The sequence below is a fragment of the Octodon degus genome, unplaced genomic scaffold, assembly GCF_000260255.1.
Source record: "Octodon degus isolate 3935 unplaced genomic scaffold, OctDeg1.0 scaffold00135, whole genome shotgun sequence".
In the NCBI taxonomy this organism is placed as follows: domain Eukaryota; kingdom Metazoa; phylum Chordata; class Mammalia; order Rodentia; family Octodontidae; genus Octodon; species Octodon degus.
Window position 1 is genome coordinate 7,490,930 of NW_004524711.1, and position 13,132 is coordinate 7,504,061.

Genomic DNA, 13,132 nt, shown 5'->3' on the forward strand with positions numbered 1-13,132 from the left:
TCTCTCTCTCTCCTCTCTCTCTCTCTCTCTCTCTCTCTCTCTCTCTCTCTCTCTCTCTTTCTCTCCTGATTAGGATGGGTTTAAACTTGTGCTCCTCCTGCCTCAGCCTGCCACAATGCTGGAATGGCAGGCACGCACCACCACCCAAAGTCAGAACTGTAAGATCTGAGAGGTCCTCACGGCTGTTGCTTGTAAAGTTTTCCCAATTGGTGTCTGGACCCGATGGAGCTTGGTGGCTCAGTTGTGTTCTAGTTTTTGCATTTTCTTCCTGGTGTTAATGTCTTTAATTCCATCCAAAAAAATTCTAGAAGCATCCTCAGAATAAATGATCCAGAAGTGATGAAATGAAGAGATCTCATGTTATAGTCATGCTTGTTTTCAAGGGTCACTCTAATTTGATGTACTTTAGGCCTGAGATGGAACTAGTGTGGAAAATGTAATTACCTTCCCCTACTTCCTTCTCTATTGTTTTTAAAATATCATCTTAGCTGATTTCTTACTGGTAGCATCCCCACAGCCCATCTTCAACCCCACATTCCAACCTTTTCCCTGTCTGAAAATGCCAAGATCTTGTCCTCTTTTCTTGCACTTACTGTTTGAATACAAGTAACCTGTTTTTCACTCTGAAGCTACTTCAGTTTGCTAAAAAACTTCCTAATAGCCTCTAGTTTTTTTTTTTTTTATGTTGAAAGCAGGTCATGAAGTCTGGGTAAGAGTGGATTTAAGGTACATAGAGAAGGAAGTAGGGGAAGGTAATGACATTTTCCACATTAGTCTCCTTCTCAGGCCTAAAGTACATCAAATCAGAGTGACCCTTAAACTTTGTCCACCCAGGATGGGGAATGCCAAATAGCTCATGGAGCCGAGTTTTCTCAAGTCTGCTGGCTTCTTCCTACTTTCTCCATTCAGATATCTCACTTATTCCATTTACAACTTGCAGTCTGTGATACTGGCTAGCTGTGTGCATTTATCAAGATGCACAGACTTTCCCTCCCAGACAGAAAAGGCTCACTTGGAAATCCAATCTTGTTGGTGATACAGGAAAAGGACTATTTGATTCCAGCATGGGCAGGGCTATGCACTCAAATTAGCTCACTTCTTCAGTAGTCTCCTTCAGTGCAGGGAACACTTCTGGGTGCACTTTGAACAAACGACTGCGTGTTAGGATACAGTGCTGGTGCTCCTGACTCTCAGGTTCTTGAAGGCTGCTTGCTTGTAAGATGTAGGCTTAGCTGATATTTCACTCCTTCTTTTCTCTCTGCTCTGAAGACAAACATGTCAGGTTCTGGTGATGCCTGGGGCAGCTTCCTGAGCATTATGAGGGGCAGTGGGATGGATTTCAGTGTGAATAAATCTGTCTGAGGTATTAAGGAATTGGCTCCTCCTCCTTGTGACTAGGCTTACCTAAAGCACCAAATGGAATATTGCCAAGAGTTGAAAACTCCTTATAGATGATAGAGTTCAGGTTACCTGCTGAGTGCCTTTCTTCTCCCCACTTCCAGTAGAGCCTCTGACAGAACTACAGAGTAGGGTTGCTTTGGCTCCCAGAAACATTGAGTCTTACTTTGGGGCACTTTGGGTCAGGATCTTGCTTCAGTCAGGAGTCTCATCTTTTCCAAAAGAAAGAGTAATACAGCATCACAAGCTATTTCTTCTTCTCTGTGGACTGGGTCAGGTGTACTTGTCCCAAGGGCTGCTGGGAGTGTGGCTTCTGGCAGGATTTGGACTGTGTCCTGGAATAATATTTTACCTGCTGTGTGAATTTCCTTAAAGAGCTCTACGCTTCTGTTCTGCTCCTTTTCTTATGGGTGAAACCAGAAGATAACAAGTTTGAAGATACGTTGGACATGATTAATATACACTGAACAAATATTTTAATCAGGGAAAAACTGTGTTTTATTAATGAAAGAAAAAAGAAGAGTCACTAGAAATATTGTGAAATGCCCTCCTGTGATAGATACCAAAAAAAAAAAAAAAAAAAAGATAGATACATAGCCTGGTCAAAGTTTAGAGCTTTCCATTCTGGTTCATTATTTTTACTATGTGTCATAAATAAAACATTGAATAAAAGCACTATCACCAAGGAAGGAATAAATTCTGTTATTATGTGGGGGCATAAGAGCCACGTCTACATTAAGACTGGATCAAATCAACCACTTCCTACATGTACTTTTTATGTTCAGGGGGTTTACTCTGTCAGGAGCCCAATGTTTCGATGGCATTGTGTTATCATGGTAATAAGAGTAACATGAGTGCTACAGCTGGATGCAAGGAACATAGTTTCCTGCTTTCTTCTTGCTTTTCTTCATGGCATTTCAATTAGGAAGAGAAGTCAAAAAAAAAAAGAGAGAGAGAGAGAGAGAGAGAGAGAGAGAGAGAGAGAGAGAGAGATGGGGGAGCTCTAGAGAAGGAAATGACATGGAGATGGGGAAAGAAAAAGAGAGGGAAAAGAAGAAGAAGGGAAAAGGGGCAGGCTGAGATTCCTGTCTTTCAGTTTTCATTCAGGGAAAGAGCTGTTTCCCTGAAGTGAGAGTAGCCTTCAGTCACAGTAGCTGAATGGCTTGGTTTCTCCTTGCCTAAACAAAGGATTAGAAACCTCTCACCCATCACTCTAGTTATTTGCAACTGTCCCAGAGTTAAAAGACTACCAAAAATAGAGTTGATCTCTTCCTGCAAACTGCGGTGGTAAAAGTCAGCAGGAGGACCCAGCAAGTTCCACCTTTGCCCAGATCAACAAAGGATATTTCATTCATTCATTCATTCATTCATTCATTCATTCATTCATTCATCAATGGTTTATTTAACAAACACTTGCTGGGAACACACAATGTGCCATATTCTGTTTCGGGCACTAGATATCCAGGAGTGAACAAAACAGATGACATCTCTGCTGTCTGGAAGCTGGAAGTCTAGTGGAGGCACAAAAATGTAACAAGTAAATTGGTGAAAAGTAAGGTAATTTGGGTTAGCGTGGAATACCATGAGAAGGTTGAGTTGAAGCCAAAAAAAAAAACCCCAGGAGAGTGAGTTAAAGCTAAGTGAATGGGAGGGCGTGGTGAAGATACAGTCAGATATATTATATATTAGACAGAATGATCAGAAAAAGCATTCTCAGAATTTTCCCTCTGAGCTAGTACCTAAACAATCAGAAGGACCCAGACCTGCATAGATCTGATAAAGAGCAGTCCAGGAGGATGAAACACTAAGCTAAAAAGCCTGAATGTGAACACGCTTTGCATATCTGAAAAACAGCAAGGAAGACAAGAGGGGAGTGAAGCGGGGCTATAAACAAATGCTTGGAGAACCCACTTGGCCCCTGGCTGGAAAGTTCCTGGGGAGCTACCCTCCTGCTCTCAGTCATTGGTTTATGTAGGACAAGGGTAGAAGAGCCATGCAAGTGCAGGGACAAGCTCCTGGCACACCTTTACTCTCCACTTGTGGCTGAAGCTGCACCAGTCCATGTTGAGGGACAGTGTGTCATCTTGGGCAAGCTGAGGTCTCCAAAACTAGACAGCCCTGGCTGGAGAGCTAGATGAGTCATGTAGCCAAACTGTGCCTCACTTTTTTTTTGAGACAGGGTCTCACTATTTCATTCAGGTAGGCTTGCGCTTGCTATGCAGCCCAGGCTGGCTTCAAATTCATGGTGATTTTCCTGCCTCAACCTCCTGGATGCTGGGATTGCAAGCATGCACCACCACAGCTGGGCTCTCCGGGTTTCAGATGCCTTATTTGTGAAATAATGATAGTCCTTATTTTAGAAGATGATTTTGAGCATCAAATCAGTCAGGACTACAAGAGCAGAGCTTTCACAGTGCTTGTTATTGTCATTATTCTCTCAGATGCAAGACAGTGCTCCCCTTACTTTATTGAAAAAGTGCCCCAGCTCATGGGCTGGCAGGAGGGCTGGTTGGGGACAGGAGGGCTCCTTTTGCACTTAAAATGCTTTGGACACAGAGTGCTGTTCACCTGTTTCAACTACCAAAGTCTTTATTAAGCGCCCACCTATTCCTGCTGCTCTGCTGAGCAGGGGCTAGAGACAGACAGTAGATGTGGCCCTGCCCTCTAGGATGTCTCAGTCTAACCCAGACATCACAGAGGCTGGCAGAGATGAAGAACATGCAGACGTCGAGCCAGAGTGAATTACAGTAATACTGGTACGGCAAAGAGAGGCATGTTTAAAAGGGGCTGGTGGGTGGGGTGCCTATTCAGAAAGACAAGGGTAGAATGTGCTACTTTTTCCCCAATTAGTCAAGGGAGGCTTCTCTGTGCTGCTGAAGGCCAAGTGAGTAGAAATAGATTTAGGCTGCAAGGTAGATGTTAGGAGCAAGAGAGATGTGAGACACGTGGGTACGTTCACAAGGAGGGAAAACCACCTCACGGGCTGGGCATTTGCGGACTGCCTGGAGGTGGGTCCAGGATGTAACCCACCCACTGGGACAGTCAGGAGTGGGTGGAAGGGACCTAAGGAGAGCAGGAAATGAGTCTATAGCATGCATGTAACCCCAGCACTCTGGGAGGCTGAGGTAGGAGGACTTAAAATTGGAATCCAGCTGGGCAACTTTGTAACTTAGCAAGACCCTGCCTCCAAAAATGGGGTGTGGGGTGATATTGGACATAGAGCTCATTGCAAAGTCCCTGGCCTCAGTTCTCAGTACTGCTATAAAAGTATGTTTTATTCTGTGTTGGATTGTTGGGGAGTAGACTAAGGGTTTTCAGAGTTCAGGAGAACCTGGAGCTCCCAAAATATGAGAACCTGGAAGTGGAGATCAAATAGAGCATTTTCAGAGACTTATGTGGTGTACTTATTCTGGTGAGCACTGTGGCTTAATTTTACATTTCTTTTGTTTCTTTCACAAATTTCTGTCTCCACAAACAACAGATTGACACCTAACATCTGAGCCCTACATCAAGATTATAACTGCAAAATCTCATGCCATAGGTTATAAAATTACAAGTAAAAGGTCCAGCTAACAAACTCTTACATACAAAACAGTCCATCCTCCCGTCCTTACAAATAAACCTTCATAGCAACCTGAAAGTCTGGCTTGAATACACAACTTCTAGATTTTTTGCAATTTTAGTCAAACTAGGGGTGTCTCACCCTTGGTTCATTGACCAATCTGATTTTTTTTTCTCTGCTTCTGACTCCATCCTGCCTGAAGGAATTTGTTCACATATATGTGGATATTCTAGCTGGCTTGTCCAAACTCTGTCATAACATCCTTTGAATAGTGGGACCTTGCCCCATGCCCCTGAACCAGGATGGCACAGTTTGTGAACCTGTTCAGGTCTTGGGAACATATTTATGGCTGTTCTGGAAGGAATTTTGGAGTCCCAAGTAATTAGAGCATGCATGCTTCAGATGAGAAGTGCAGTTCTTTGACCCTGTAGTCCTCACTGCTGGTGGAGAGGTGGGGAAGAGGTCAGAGTGGAGTGCTATAAAACCATAGATCTCTTGCCTGGGCCCAAGGGAGGAAATACAGAGGGCCCATAAGGTCCCTGTGGAAGTGACCTGTGGGTGTATTCATTGTCGTGAGTCATCAACTCACAACCCAGTGCCTGGCACCTTCTTTGTGCTCTAGAAATAGTTGCTGATCGCTTCTTGACCTTTTGGCTAAGATCAAGAGTGGTATCTAGACATAATTGCTGAAATATATGTTCATCAAAGGGGCAGTTCTGCAGACATGGAGAAAGGAAGAAAAATTTAGGCAAAAAATATTCACAGATGTCCAGTACTGATTATGTAGTCTGCAGAAGGAGCCTTGGCCAGTAAAAGACTCTTGGAAATCAACTTGGGTTTTGATGTTAGAAATAGTTTTCTACCAAAGTTGCCCCATGATAGTATAGACTATCTTACAAGGGGAGTCCTGGGTGACTAGGTCCAATGACCCCTTCTGGGCTTCAGAGTTGGAGTTCATAAGTGAGATTGTTTGTTGGGATTTTTTTTTTTTTTTTTTTTTTTTTTAACTGGGGATTGAACTCAGACCCTTGCACTTGCCAGGGAAGTGCTTTTTTTTGAGACAAGGTCTTGCTATGAAGTTCAGCCTGGCCTTGAGCTCACTTTGTGGCCCAGGCTGGTCTTGAACTTGCAATAATCCTCCTGCCTCAGCCTCCTGAGTGCTGGGATTATAGTTGTGCACCACCACACCAGGCTTCCTGAGAGATTTTTGATCCGAGCAGAAAAAAATTCCTCTTGAATTCAGTGGTTCATCTCACGTCAGGCAATCCCATCCCAGTGAACATATTGTATAGTGTTTAGAAATATGTCTTCAGCAAAGATTTCAAGGAATAGTCTCTCTGGTGTTTATAGAAATGCAAGTTTTTTTTTTTTTTTTAGAATTTATTTGTTTATTTATTTATTGTGTGTGTATATGTGTGGCCAGTTCAGCCCACCAGGGGGGCGGGGCTGGCTGGCATGTGGTGCTGGGGGATTGAACCGCGGTCCCTGTGCTTTGCTAAGCTTATTCTAAGCAGGTGCTTTAGACCACTGAGCCATCTCACCAGACCAGAAATGCAAGTTTTGGGGAGGCCACGTGATTGCTGCAGTGGTGAACCTTACCATGCACACAGCATGAGAGGCCCACAAGTCCTTCAGGGCCAAAGGCAGACACCACAGACTTACAAATACAGAACCATCCTAGAAGAAAGGGAGCTTCTCAGGTTTACATGGTTGCCTTTTAGTTCCTACTTCTGCCAGACCTGGTCCTACTTAAACTGGAAGCCTATGGACCTTTCTTCATTCAAGTTTTTTACTAATGCTCAGATTGTTTATTAAGACATGGTATAAGGATGTTCAAATCTCACCATAAAATCTGGGCTATTGCATGGGTTTACCTGTCCATTATTTATACACACACACACACACACACACACACACTCATGTATGTACACAAATAAAGCATTGTATACATATGTCTTGTGTTCACAGATTGAACCAGGGATGGGTGGAGGGGAGACATCTGGTGCCTTGACAGTTGTAGAGCAGTTCTCAAGTCATCATCTGCTGATCCTCCATCCAGTGTTCCTTTCAGAGTAATCCTTCACTTGCCAGCCTGCATCAGCTTGGATTGGCTTGGCTAATTTATAGGATGTGCCTTCTCTTTGAGCCCCTCATATGGAGAGTTACTTAACAAGGCTGGTAGGGCAGGAGGCTGTACAATACAGATTTCTAAAGACCATGGGAAAAGAAAGGAGAGCTATCAGGAGTCTCTAGCCACTCCTTTGCTCCGTGCGAGTATGTTGAGGAGCCCAGCTGTGGCCTGGGAGTGAAGAAGGGGGAACAGGTCCCAGGGAGAGGAGATACTCAGAGGAGTGTGGGAATGAGCAAGCTGCTTCTTGTTTGCTGGGAATGATGCCAAGTTGGAAGCAAGCCCGGATGTAAGGGAGCTGGCAAGCAAGTTCTGTATGGCCTGAGTTGCACACCATCCCCCTCCTGAGATGTATTATATGCAAGCTAGGCTTGTGTATGTATATTACATATAGTACACATTCGATGCTACCCTTTGTATATTTTAAAAGCTAAAGTTTGGTGCATACAGGGGAGGCCACCTCATGACAAAATAGCAAAACCTGAGCTCTAGGTAGATGCAAATTGTCACAAAAGGGGGAAAAAAGGGGGGAATTGCAAATAGGGGTTCTGTTTGGTGTTGTATTCCAAGGAACAACCTCTCACCCCTTAAGTGGACACAGGCCCTGTTCACAGACATTTTAAGGAAGACTAGTTAAATTATTTTCCTCCTTTGTGGGAAAGATGGGATGTGGTTGAGGAGACTCAACACCCAAAGACCCTTTTTGAAGCTACCCTAGTGGCAAGCACAGTGCTCTGCCTATAGTTTGGCTTAGTATTTGTTGATCCTCTCCCACTCCCTCTGAGTATATGTTCATTCCAAATTAATAGTGTTGTCTTTGATTCCTGGTACATGCAAGGTAGAAGGTGGGGGGGCAGGCATTCACTTGTGAAATACTCCCCCCCCAATTAAAATCCCAAACAAGAGAGATATGGGTAAGCCCTCATATAGATCATCTAACTTCCTTTTCTGATTTCTGACCCAGTCACTGTAGTGATCACTGTTGTGGCTTGAGATCACTTGACCAGGAGCAGACTTTTTCTCTTTGATAAAATGATAGGAGAAACACAGGCTTTGAAATTCCAAGGACATTCATTCCACCTATGTGCTGAGCCCTTCCCAGTTAGGTGATCTTGGGCCACTTATGTGACTTCTCTGAATCTACATCATACTGTTTATAAAGCAGGAGCATAAACCGAGTTTGAACACTTGTATGGAGTTACCATGATGCCTTAAAGATCTAAATAGAGCAATTGTTCATGAAACGGGAGTGATATTTATCCCTGTCCACGAGAGTGTTGCAGGGACCTAGACTGGATCCCTCAGGTCATGTGCCTGATTTTCCTACTACCCTTCTTAAAAATCAGACACTCAAAAAATCCCTAACTTTTTGGTGTTTGACCATCAAGAATATATGTTGAGAGCCAGTGTCTGTTCAGTAGGCCTTCTGACTGGAGCGAACTCTGTCCTCCTTCTCTGGGTCCCCATTCCTAATCTGGTTGTCTTCATCCATCTCCATCATCACCAGGTCCCCGAGAGATCTTTATTAAGTTCTCTGCTTGGCAGTAACTGCGCAGAAAGACACTTTTGTGGACTCTGAGTCCCCAGAGGCCATGAGCAGATCAAGCATGCAGAGCAGCATGTAGAAGTGCCAGAGGAAGTGTTGGTGCAGTATGTGACAGCAAGGTGCTTACATTCAGGGTCATCCCTAGAATTGTATTTTGGACAACCTGGAATGGGACAGAGACCCTCTGGACAGACCCCCTGTTAAATCACATTGATCTGCCTGTGAGAAAGTTGCTCCTTTGCAGTTTTCTTTTTTGCCTTCTGATTATGAACAGGAGGAAAAAAAAACTAATTGTAGCACTAATGTCTTTAACACCTGGCTAATGTTGTCAGTCTCCTTTGTAAACAAAGGGAAAGGCATCAGACACAGAGCCCTTGGCCATACTCTGGCATCTAGCTAGAACTTGGTGGTCTTGTTTTGTTTATACTTCTGTGTGCCTACTATGTTGTGAAAGATTTTATCCTCTAGAGCAGTTTTGATCACAGTAAAATAGAACGAAAGCACAGTGAGTTCCTATGTACTCCCTGCCTCTCCACCACCTTCATCTGCCACTGTTATAACAGGTTAACGGCACTGACCCCTCATTATTACCCAGAGTCTGTAGTTTATATTAGGGTATATTCTTGGCTTTGTACCCTCTCCAAAGGTTTCAACAACTGCATAATGAGTCACACCCACCATTATAGCATCATATTCTATATGGTTTCCTGACCCTAAAAATCCTCTGCTCCAACATGTGTTCACCCCACTGCTTTACCCTGAATTCCAGGCCATTAAGTTTGCCCTTTCCAGGATGTCATCTAATGTCACATACTTAGAGTCACCTTTTCACAATGAGCAGCATTTTCACACTGGCTTTTCCACTAAGCCATATGCATTTGGGTTTCCTCTGCGTCATTGTAGTGTTTTTGTTTTGTTTTCTTGTGCCTTGAAAGAACATTTCTTTTTAGCCTGGAATAATACTGTCTTGCATGGTAATCCCATAGTGTGATCATTCTTTTTATGGCAAGTGATGATAGTCTTTTTCATTTATGGCAGTGAGAGAAATCTCTTTGAGAATAAATTTATTGAAGTAAAAAATTGTGAGACATTTAGAGACAATCATCAAGTTTGAATAACATAATAGTATGGGTGGGATATATCAAAAAATATAAATGACTGAAGTTTAAGTAATGCTGACCTGAATAGCTAGGGAGATGGCTCAGTAGAATAAGCGCTTGCCTGGCAAGTGCAAGAGCCTGAGTTCAGTTCCCGGTTTGGCCAAAAAATGAAATAGTGCAGCTTAAAATAATTCTGAAACATTTGTGGACCCCAAAAAGTAGACGAGGAAGGGGATAAAATCAGAGTTTCCAGGTCATGGCTGCAGTTGTGTCCTGGAATCTACATGTGAAGCTGCTGGTTTTGGCAATTGCAAGGTAGGGATTATTCCAGAAATAGCATTTACTAAACAACAGCCAATCATGGAGGACAAATGTGTCCACTAGACCCTAGGTTTTCAGACAGACAAGGAAGAGAGGCAGGAAAGGACATTGCTTGTGTCTTTCACTTTTGTATCTCAGTGATCTGAGAGTAGCGAGTTCTAGACGGAATGGCTGCCAGACGGAAGTCAGACCATCCTGGACAGTTCTGATGTGAAGGAGATACCAACTTTGATTATATCAAGACATTGAGGTTTGGGGGTTTCTCTGCTACCTAGTTCATACTAATTCTCCTAATGAAACAACACATTCCACTTTTGAATTATGTTCAGAGCGTATCTCAGTAAACTCAAATGAGGCACTTCTCTGGGGAAGTGCAGGAGCCCCAGTGCCGACCAACAGAGGGTAAAACCTCCTCATAACTTGCCAAGTTTCAGCACTGAAGTGCTTCCACTCAGAATGACACAACTCTTGCCTATCACTGGCTGGACATGCCAAACTGCAGCAAGGACAGCACACGCAATCCTCCTGGGGTTCCGGTAGGGACAGGAGTTCCGGGGTGGGTGAGTTCTAGCAGCGCCCTCCTACGCTAGTTGGGTGAGTCACTGGGCAAGCACTGAGGGCACCACCTGACCTTCAGAAAGCAATAGGTATTAGTAGTTCCTGTTGTTGTAAGCTCCTTTGTAAAAGAAGGAGCTTGTGCTCAGGAACACCCAAGGCTCTTCTAGCTCTGCTGTCCTCATCAGTGCTACATCTGGGGAAGCAGTACCTGGGGCCGGTGGAAAACCAACTTCTCCTGTGGCTGACAGTAGTCTCCTTAAAATGAATGCCTTTAAAACTGAGCTCTGAAGACCAAATCGGGGAAAGAGTTTGAAAAATCAAGTGAAGACTGGTACACATAGAAGAACAATAAAAATGGTCAAAAATGTTCTTGGGTAAAATTAATGTGGTGCAGAACAATGTGAGGCTTTCACAGTGGATCTAAAACCAAAAGGCTGAGGAGCTAAATCAGGGGCCTTCAGAACTAAGATTTCATTTTTTTTTTAATTTTTAATTTTTTTTTTTAATTTTTTGGCGGAACCGGGATTTGAACTCATGCCCTTGCGCTTGCCAGGGAAGCACTTATTCCACTGAGTCATCTCCTCGACCCCTAAAATTTCAAATCTTAATGTTGCTGGATAGATGTGTGGCCTTGCATGAGTCACTTACAGAGTCAGAATTATGATTTCTTCCTCTATAGAATAAAAATGAGCATAGCATCTTGTCCCAGAGGTCACTGTGAGGCTTGAGTGACATAACATACAAACTTGTTAGCTCAGTGTGGGATGCAAGCAGAAACACACATTCTGTCTTTTTCCTTTTATTATGATTATGATTATGATTATGATGATTATTTGGTGGCACTAAGCTATATCCCCAGTTGACAAGGTTTGCTAAATTGCCCAGACTGGGCTCAAACTTGCATTCCTTCTGCCTTGGCCTCCCGGAGTACATGGATTAGAGGCATGTGCACCATGAGCAGGTAACATTCACTCTCAGTGTCTCCTGAACTTGCCACTCTGTATTGTCTCCTTCATACTTTGAGAATTTCTGGTTTCCCATCTGTGTATGGTTTTGGGCATAAGAGTGGGAGAAATTAAATATACTCAAGCCATGCCTTGTGCCCTGGAGGAGGAGAGAGGAGTTACTGGGATGGCACAGGATGATGTGACCATCAGGGAAGTTACAGGTGTCACCTAGGGCCTTTTGCATCTCCCTGTCTCCCTACCTCAGTGATCTGAGAACAGCAGGTTCCAGATGGAAGAGTCAAACCCATGGAACTGAGATGTGAAGGAGATGCTGATTTTGGTTGTGTTGCTGCCTGGCTTTGGGGGCTTCTCTGCTACTCAGTTAATGAAAGTTGAAGTGCACTTCAACTGCAGAAAAAATTCTCTCACAGCTATACAAAACTTTTTTTCAAAAGTAGAGGAGAGTCATTATGATGAACAGAAATCAAGAACGTCCTCTTGGTGTCTCTTTTCAATAAGTATGTGCTCAATCAATGGATAATCAAAGTATAATTATAGTCATTTGAGGATTTCTGAAAGTTTTTGAACATTTAAGAAAGTCTAAGTTCTAAGAAATCGATACAAAGAATTAATGAGTCAGATAGTCATTATTGAAAGAATAAATAAAATTGATAAACCTCTAGCCAACCTTACCCCAAAAAAGAAAAGAACCATATACTAGCCCAAAAAGCATGGTTAAGTAAATACAAAAGAAATGAAATTATCTAGCACATATTATCCAACTATAGTGCAATGAAATTGGAAATTAATGGCAAAAGAAATTACAAAATCTCCATAAACACTTGGAAATTAAATAACACCCTCCTGAACAGCCAATGGGTCACAGATGAAACTAAAGAAGAAATTAAACAATATATACAGTAAAAAAAAAAGTGCAAATACAACATACTGGAATCTGTGGGACACAATGAAAGCAGTCCTAAGAGGGAAATTTATAGCAGTGAATTCTCATATCTGGAAAACAGAACAAGCACAAAAAAACAACCTAATGCTACACTTCAAGCTTCTAGAAAAAGAAGAGCAAATCAAGCCCAAAGCCCATGCAAAGGAAGAAATTATAAGGAACCGAGCAGAAACTAAGACAATTGAGACTATGAATAAGATCTAAGTTAAAGGACATTAGATGAAATAACTGTCCAGATCATTAAACATGGACAAACTATTTTAGATTGAAGGAGTCTAAGGAGATCTGGCAATATGTTTGTTATCTGACTTGGATTCTGGGTAAGATAAAGGATAGTAGAGAGAACATTAATAAAATTTGGAATAAAATTAGTTGGTAGGTCAGTTGATTGAATAGTAGATTAGTTAATGATGTTATCTTCATGTTAAATTACTGGTGTTGGTCACTGTATTATGATTATCAAAAATGTTAACATTGGGGCAAGCTAGGTGAAGGGCACAGGGGAATTCTGTGCCATTTTTATGGATTTTAAAATATAAATTTGAAATTATTTCAAAATTAAAAGTTTAAAAATTTGAACAAGGAGCAGTTTCTTTTTCTTTTTCTTT

The 13,132-nt window shown here is 42.5% G+C and overlaps 1 protein-coding gene across 1 annotated transcript in view; it reads left to right on the top strand.

The window, feature by feature from the left end:
- March4 (membrane associated ring-CH-type finger 4) overlaps positions 1 to 13,132 on the top strand; it is a 115,133-nt gene that overhangs the window by 1,050 nt on the left and 100,951 nt on the right. The gene's annotated exons all lie outside the window — the stretch shown is intronic.